Raw genomic sequence first — 7,095 nt, forward strand, 5'->3', positions numbered from 1 at the left:
TCTCACCATCAAGGGAAACTTCACTCCTTGCAAGAAGCCTCTTTCTCTGGCATGTCTGCTTCTAGCCAGTTTAACCCCTTCTTGTAGATGGGCCTTCTTGCCCTCCATGCTAGACCATTCCTCAGTCACAAATTACCACCACTTCAAAATTTCCCCTTCAACAGTCAGAATTTTACAAAATAGAGGATTACAAACTTACCTTCCAAGAACAGGAAAGCAGAAAGTCACTTTTTTTTCATCAGCAGTCAGCAGAAAAATGGAAGTCAGGGACAAAAGCATGAGAAGCGTCCATTGGTGAATAACCTGCCCTATATATGTCACACCTTGCCAGGGCTGGGCAGAGTCACCTGGGAACAGCCTGGATGTGAAATGGTTATTTTCCTTCCAAGGGGATATCAGACCCCTGTATTTGGGATGTTGCCAAGTTCCCTAAATCATCAGCTAGTCCCAACTGGATAGAGCTCAGGGTAAAGAAGCAATTAATCATGCTGCCAAATACAATAAAGCATTATGTGTGGAAGAAAGTGTGGTAAAAACTATTATAAAAAACTGAGATAGGTTTGCCTTTGTAGTTTTATGGCTCTTTCCTCCAACTGACAATATATACTAATATGCTGCTGATAGTCTGGGAGAAAGTTGCAAATCTGATTATCCCCAGATTGGTTTTTAGTGCCCTTATTTCTTCTTGCTGGTTGTATTCTATGGAAGAACAATCACTCAGAATGGTGGTATATGCCTTCTGCAGCCTCAAAAAACAATGAAGATTTCTTGCTCCTGACCCTGTAACCTTAAGACTAGCTTTTCATTACAGGACTCTGATTCCAGTGTGACTGTCTAGCAGTGATCCTGATAGGAAGAATTTTTTCCCCTGACACTTCTCACCATAATAAATTGCCAGGTGAAGTTATTTCCCGATAAACAGAAGACAGCTGAATGCTCCTTGGCTGTCCCCATTTCTCCAGCACCTCTGGTCTCAGAGTGGTTGTGCGATGTGCAAGCATTTGCATTAAGACTTCTGTTGTTCTCTCTGACTGATGGGGATAACTCCCATAGTTTCTGTTTTACAGTTGATCGTTATGGCACAGGATGGAGACATCTTCTGCCACTCACTAATAAAATAGTGATTCAGACATCAACTGAATCCAGAGGAAAACTGCAGCTTGCTAAATTTAGCGGGAGTTTTGCTGTTGGCTTCAGTAGGATCAAGACTGCATTCACAAGGACTTTGAGTTTGCTGCTGTGCTCTGTCACAGGGGTCCTCAATCCTCATATCAGAGGCTGCAGCTCTTTAATACTTCCTGCAACATCTGTCTTTTTCTTGGATGAGCTCTCTCTGCTACTGTGATAACATATATTTGGTAATGATAGAGTTTTCTTGTTCACTGACGGCAGGAAATGCCATCCCTCCTTTGCCATTGTAAGCTCCAAGTAATGTTATCTGATCATTGCCTTGAGTCATAAGTTATAATTGGGGAAGATGAAGTAAACCTGAACTGAATCTGTCAGGGTAACAAGGGTCACAGAGACCTTACCGATTCTTGAAGGACAGCTTTCTCAGTAATGCAGCTTCTCTACTGCTCAGAAAAATCCCATATATTTGTTCTTAATGTCAGAGAGAAGGCATTATCCAAAATGAATATAATGAGCCTTCCCACTGACGCAAGGTTCCATACAACATCCCAGCATATCTAATTTTTCACTTGTACAAGAGCACGTGAAGTGTATGTAGAATACACTTACCACAGTGAGACAGCTAAGGTGCAATTCAGTGGCTGGAAAATTAGCAGCTGCTGTTGTGGGCTTCTGTATAAATACTTATCACAATTGTAATGTAGAATGCAAACTTTGACCAAATATAGACGAGAATTGACTACATAATGGCTGTTATAAAGTTTATCCTTATGCAACCTCAGAAAGAGTAATCCAGAGTTTGGTTCAAGGATTTGAAGATAAGGCAGATACGAGCCACTGCTTAGTTATAGTAATCACTGTTTCCTGTTACAGCTATGACAGAAAACATCTTTTATTAAATGTTTGAGTCCTGATGTCTTTATTTCAGCTGCTATGTGAAAGGAAAACCTCTCTTAGTTTAAGAATTTGGTGCAAAATATGGTTGTGACTAGTTAATGCAAACTTGCTAGGTGCAGTGATCACAGTAGAATATGCGTTCTAGATCTTTTGCTAGTGCCGCTTCCCCAATGAGTGATAAACCAGAGGCAACCTTGGTCTTTTTCCCCACTGGGTTCCTGCAGAGCCCTCCTCGGCTTGCACTCCAGGGAGTGCAGGGATGTACCTCCAGCAGCAGCATTATTTGTGACATATGTGATAGCTCCAGCTCAGCATATTCAATTCACATATTTAGAGGAAGAAGTCCATCATGTTTCTTCTCACCCAGAGATCCCTGGGCAGTAGGCTTGGGCTAGTTTCACAAAAGGGAGGCTTCAGCTGTATCTGTAACAGAACTGACTCAGCTGTGCTGGTGGAAAGTTATGGGATTAAGATGCTGCAAATAACATTGTTTTAAGTTAAAACTTAAGTAGATTTAATAAGTCCCCTGCTCAGAGGTGTTGAATTTACTATAAAGGGTCTTTCAACCAGCTCCCAAGGCTCTGTGTGTCTGTGTGTGGGTAGGTGTGAAGGTTTCCCATGGGGAAGGGTTTGGGTTAAGCTGATCTTCCTCCCTTGATTACTGGGAGTGAGAAGCCCCTACAGGTGTGTCTGCATCCAAGATAATTAGTCAGTTGAGGAGAGAAGCAGTCCCTCAGAGGGCAGGATTTCTGTCTTTCTAGGTAGACATCTAAAAACAGGCTGAATGAGTCATGCCCTAGAGGTGCCTGTCTTCCTCTGTTGACGGTGAAGGGAGCTGGGGGTGACTAGGAAATACAAGTATTTATGCTATAGATGTCTAAAACTGGATGAAATTAATCCTACCTCTTCTATTAAAAAAAAATGAATATATATATTAGATATAAATATATATAAATATGTATATATGCTCCTAATATACAGTTTCCAGTACTGCATTATTTGTCTTCCAGATCAGTGCCACTTAATTGCCACTTTTCAAGAATAACTAGCTCTATCCATGAAGGACCGAAGCTGCTGAGGGGCTCAATGCTGTGATCACTCAGGGTTAGAGACTGGCTCCCAAAGCAGCGCTGGGCCCCACACGAGGTGCCTGTGCTCCCTTCCCATCGCACACTCTGTGAGCCAGAAACCAGTCAGCATTATTCACATGTGGGTGGAAGAAACGAGCATGTCTGTATGAGACAGACAGCCACCGGCAAAACGAGGACAGGATGATTTCAGTGCGTCGTGCCCTGCTCATTACCCAGTGGGGTTTGGGTCTCAGTAGTTCCAGGACCTGAAATAACCAAACCCAGAGCAGAAGAGACTCGATTTTAGCCTGCTGCTTTTTAGTTGAAGCCTGGTTGCTCCCCCGCCTCCCCCCATTATCCCTCCCTAGAGCCCCCTTACATCCTAAATTGAGGGTCAAGGGATCTTCAGCCTGGGGCAAATGAGCTTAAATGAAAACAACAAATTACTGCAGAGAGATATGCTAAAATTCCCATTTTGTTTTTGGAAGTTGTTATTTCCATAATTTGCAGCAGCATCCTTAGGGGACAAGAAATCATTTATAAGCATATAAGGTATCTCAAGCATCAGGGCCTGAGGGCACCAGCCACACTTACAGCCCAGCCCACCCTGCCCATGGCCCAGGACCCCATTTCAGCCCGCCAAGGCCATCAGGCCCTGCCCTGCCTGGCCATGGACCCTGCTGATTGGGACCCCGTCCATGTGCCAGCGTCCTGGCCTCGGCCTGTCCCATTCCTCAGGGAGGCGCCCAGGGCTGGGGCTGCTCAGCTCCCTGGTGTGGGGTGGGACAGGTTCAGGCTGCCGGGTGCTGCCTGCCACCATGGGGGTCCCCAGGGAGCCCCAGGCTCTGTGGCACCCTGACAGGGAGGTAAAACAGTGCATATTTACCTGGAAGTCATAAACATGTCAGCAAGTACAAACTTCTAACAATATTTTCTTTATTGGTCATAAAACCCAGTTATCAAAGTCTTTCTCCCTCTACTGCTCTCTGCTGCTGAGATCTTGCTGAAATAATAAAAACCAGTCTTCTGCTTTTATTAGATCCTTCTGCAAGCATAGTGTAAATAGAGAGGCTGATAGGAAAGCCTTAGTTTTCCCGTGGTGATATCTTACTTTTCAGACAAATAAGTACAGAAGCTATCACACACAAGTGGTTCCAGGAAACTGGGCACCAACTGGGAATTTCATGCTGCTGATGAACAAGTAGGTCTTGTGAAATGCTGTCTCAGAGACTTCAGGCCACGGTCAATGTGACCCATGTGTTAAAATCCACTCAGGGAGAAAATAAAGCTGATTATCTGCTGTTTCCTCAGGTCACTGGCTCTTTGCTTGTTTCTCGGGAAGTTTTCTGACACAGCAGTGCAAAGCAGCCCATCCGTAGCTAGTCTGGAGAGAAGATGCAATTAACAGCAAAGCAGAAATTACATCTGTTCCTGGAAATCAGCTTGGCTAGAGACAACAGAAACTTATAGCAGAATAAACCATAAGTGGTTGAAAACACTTGGTGTTGTTTTTTTCCCCCCTAATGTTCAAAATTAATGTCTATGATGCACATGTAATCAGGGTAATGCAGGTGACAGTAAGCAGGTGGCATGGGTGTCATTGCCACAGTCTCTCTCCAGAAATGAGTTGCTGATTATGCTGCCAGTCGCTCCATGGGGTGCAGGACTGAGGAGGGCCCTGACCGCACTGAAGCCCATCGATGCTCCCCCAGAAGCTGTGATGATCACTGCCTACCAACTTCTGCTGTCTTGCAGGGGAGCTCAAGGGGTACTTGTAATTTTGGACAAGGCACATTGGATCCCAATGTATCTGTATGAGTACAGCTAAAGACTGTGGATAAGAATATGTGGGAATATGTTTGGTGTTTCTATTTCCTGAGATTACTACCACATAAGCTAAAAATGGCCAGAAGCCCTGAAACTGCCATTCTAAAATAACCCATTGAAAGTGAACCAACAGACAGGGTGATGTAATTTCAAACCTGAACGTGGTCCGGGTAGTGCTAGATAGCATTACAGAAAAATGTTTGTCTTGGTTCACCAGGGCCATGCACCAGGAAAAATACCTATGCAAAAATAATGTATCCAAGGACTGCAATGGGAGCAGGGACATCGAACCATGACACACACCCCTCAGGCTGCCAGATTCAACAACCGTGCTTTAGATTTCAGGGGGCAGAAGAGAACTGGCCTTTTATCACTTTTTGGGACTAAGGATTTTTCCTACTTCTTTTTAAGGTTTTCTCTTGATAGTGACAGCACTGGAGACATCTTGTCCTTATCGAAGTTGCAGAATAGAAAAGAATGAAGCCACATAGTCTGTATTTGACTGAAAATGTCTAGATGACCAGTAACCCCTCTTTCTGTGTCCTGCTCCCTGTAATTGTGGCATTGACATGAAATGGGCTATTGAAAAGGTCAAGTCTTCAGTGAGGGTTGGAAGGAAACATCCCTGCAGGTATGACACCTGCTGCCACTGGGAAATGTGTTAGGTGTAACTTTCAAATGCCTTGATTTAGGCCTCACATTTTCAAAGCTAAATTTGACGGTCAGTCCCTGGACTCACGAAAGTTCTGTGACTGCTGGTTACAATGCTTTGTACTACATGTAATGACTTGGTGAGTTCATTTTCAGAGGTTTGAAAGGTAGACCTGAGTCTGGCAAGTAAGTACTTCTCTGCTGAGACCATTTTGAGAGCTACTGTTATTAACAGTGATCACATAAGTAAAAAAAAAAAAAAAAAAAGATCTAGGAAATAAATAGCACTTTACTGTTGGACTTTAGCGGTGGGCTAATTTTCTGGAATTATTATTACTTTATAAAGCAGTTGTGCTTCAGATTTCATTGCTCATGTAAGTTCAGGATATTTTGCAAGTGGAGCGTTTTTGGTCCCATGTCCCCAGAAGCAGCAGAGCAGGGTCACCATAAGACTGCAGCCATTTCTGTCCCCTGCAGAGCAGCCTGGTTGGGTCTGTGCTACATAAGCAAAATAAGACCATGTCATGGAATTCAGGAAAGGGTAAATTATCATCCTTCCTGGTGAATTATTTAATGTGTTTTTGGTCTGTGCTAGCTGGTCCTCCCCAAAACAGCATTTGGGCCCAATTCAACCACTTACATGGGCCAAGGACTGTTTCCAGTAAGACAACAGATTCTGTGGTGGTGGATTAACTGGCTGGATGTGAACTGACCTATACCCCTTTGTCTCTGGGACTGTGAAATGAGGACTGTCCGGTTTTATTTACTGTTACAGGCACTGGTTATTTGCTCTTTCCCAGGAATTCTAGACTTGATTTACTTCATTCACATGCCTGTATCTGTTTTGAAACTCTCTAGCATGCACTAGGGACAGGCAACAGTCCAAAGGGTCACTGTTCAGGGCCAGAGAAACGTTCCAGTTTTTGAAGTATAAATGAAACTTGAAAGCACTGTTTCAGTCATCAGGTATCTCTAAATGGGGCTGGGAAATTTTAAGAAACTAAGATATTTTTTCAGTATTGGCTGAAACTTCAAGCAATACTCTATATGTTACTTCAAGCTCTCTTAAGTTAAACCTGCACAGTACAATACTTGACAGTATCAGATGATTTATGATGATTATCTCATATCCTTGTTTTAGTTTGCTAGGGAATAACTTACTAATAAGTACATGTGAAATCCCAGGTTATTTTGTTAGCATCTGTGAATACATTTTTGTTTTGTCTGTGAAATTCTCTGAGAGTTACCATGTCAACATTTGTTGTGCAATGCTTTCATTTACTGTGTAACAGGGTGAGAACAGCAGTGGGTTTTCCTGTAAATGTGAAATTTTTCTTGGCTAACACAATGTTCAGAGGCTTGCCAAGAAAAAGCTGGGCAGTGGCTCCATGCCTTACTGGCTTGATGGGTATGCTTGGGGGTGCGTGCAGGTGTGTGTCTGTACACATGTGCAAAGAAACAAATTTGCTGGAGGGACTGAAAATGCTTTATCACTGGCCAACACCACCACATGCTCCCA

This window comes from Falco rusticolus, chromosome Z (genome assembly GCF_015220075.1).
Source record: "Falco rusticolus isolate bFalRus1 chromosome Z, bFalRus1.pri, whole genome shotgun sequence".
NCBI classification, from domain to species: domain Eukaryota; kingdom Metazoa; phylum Chordata; class Aves; order Falconiformes; family Falconidae; genus Falco; species Falco rusticolus.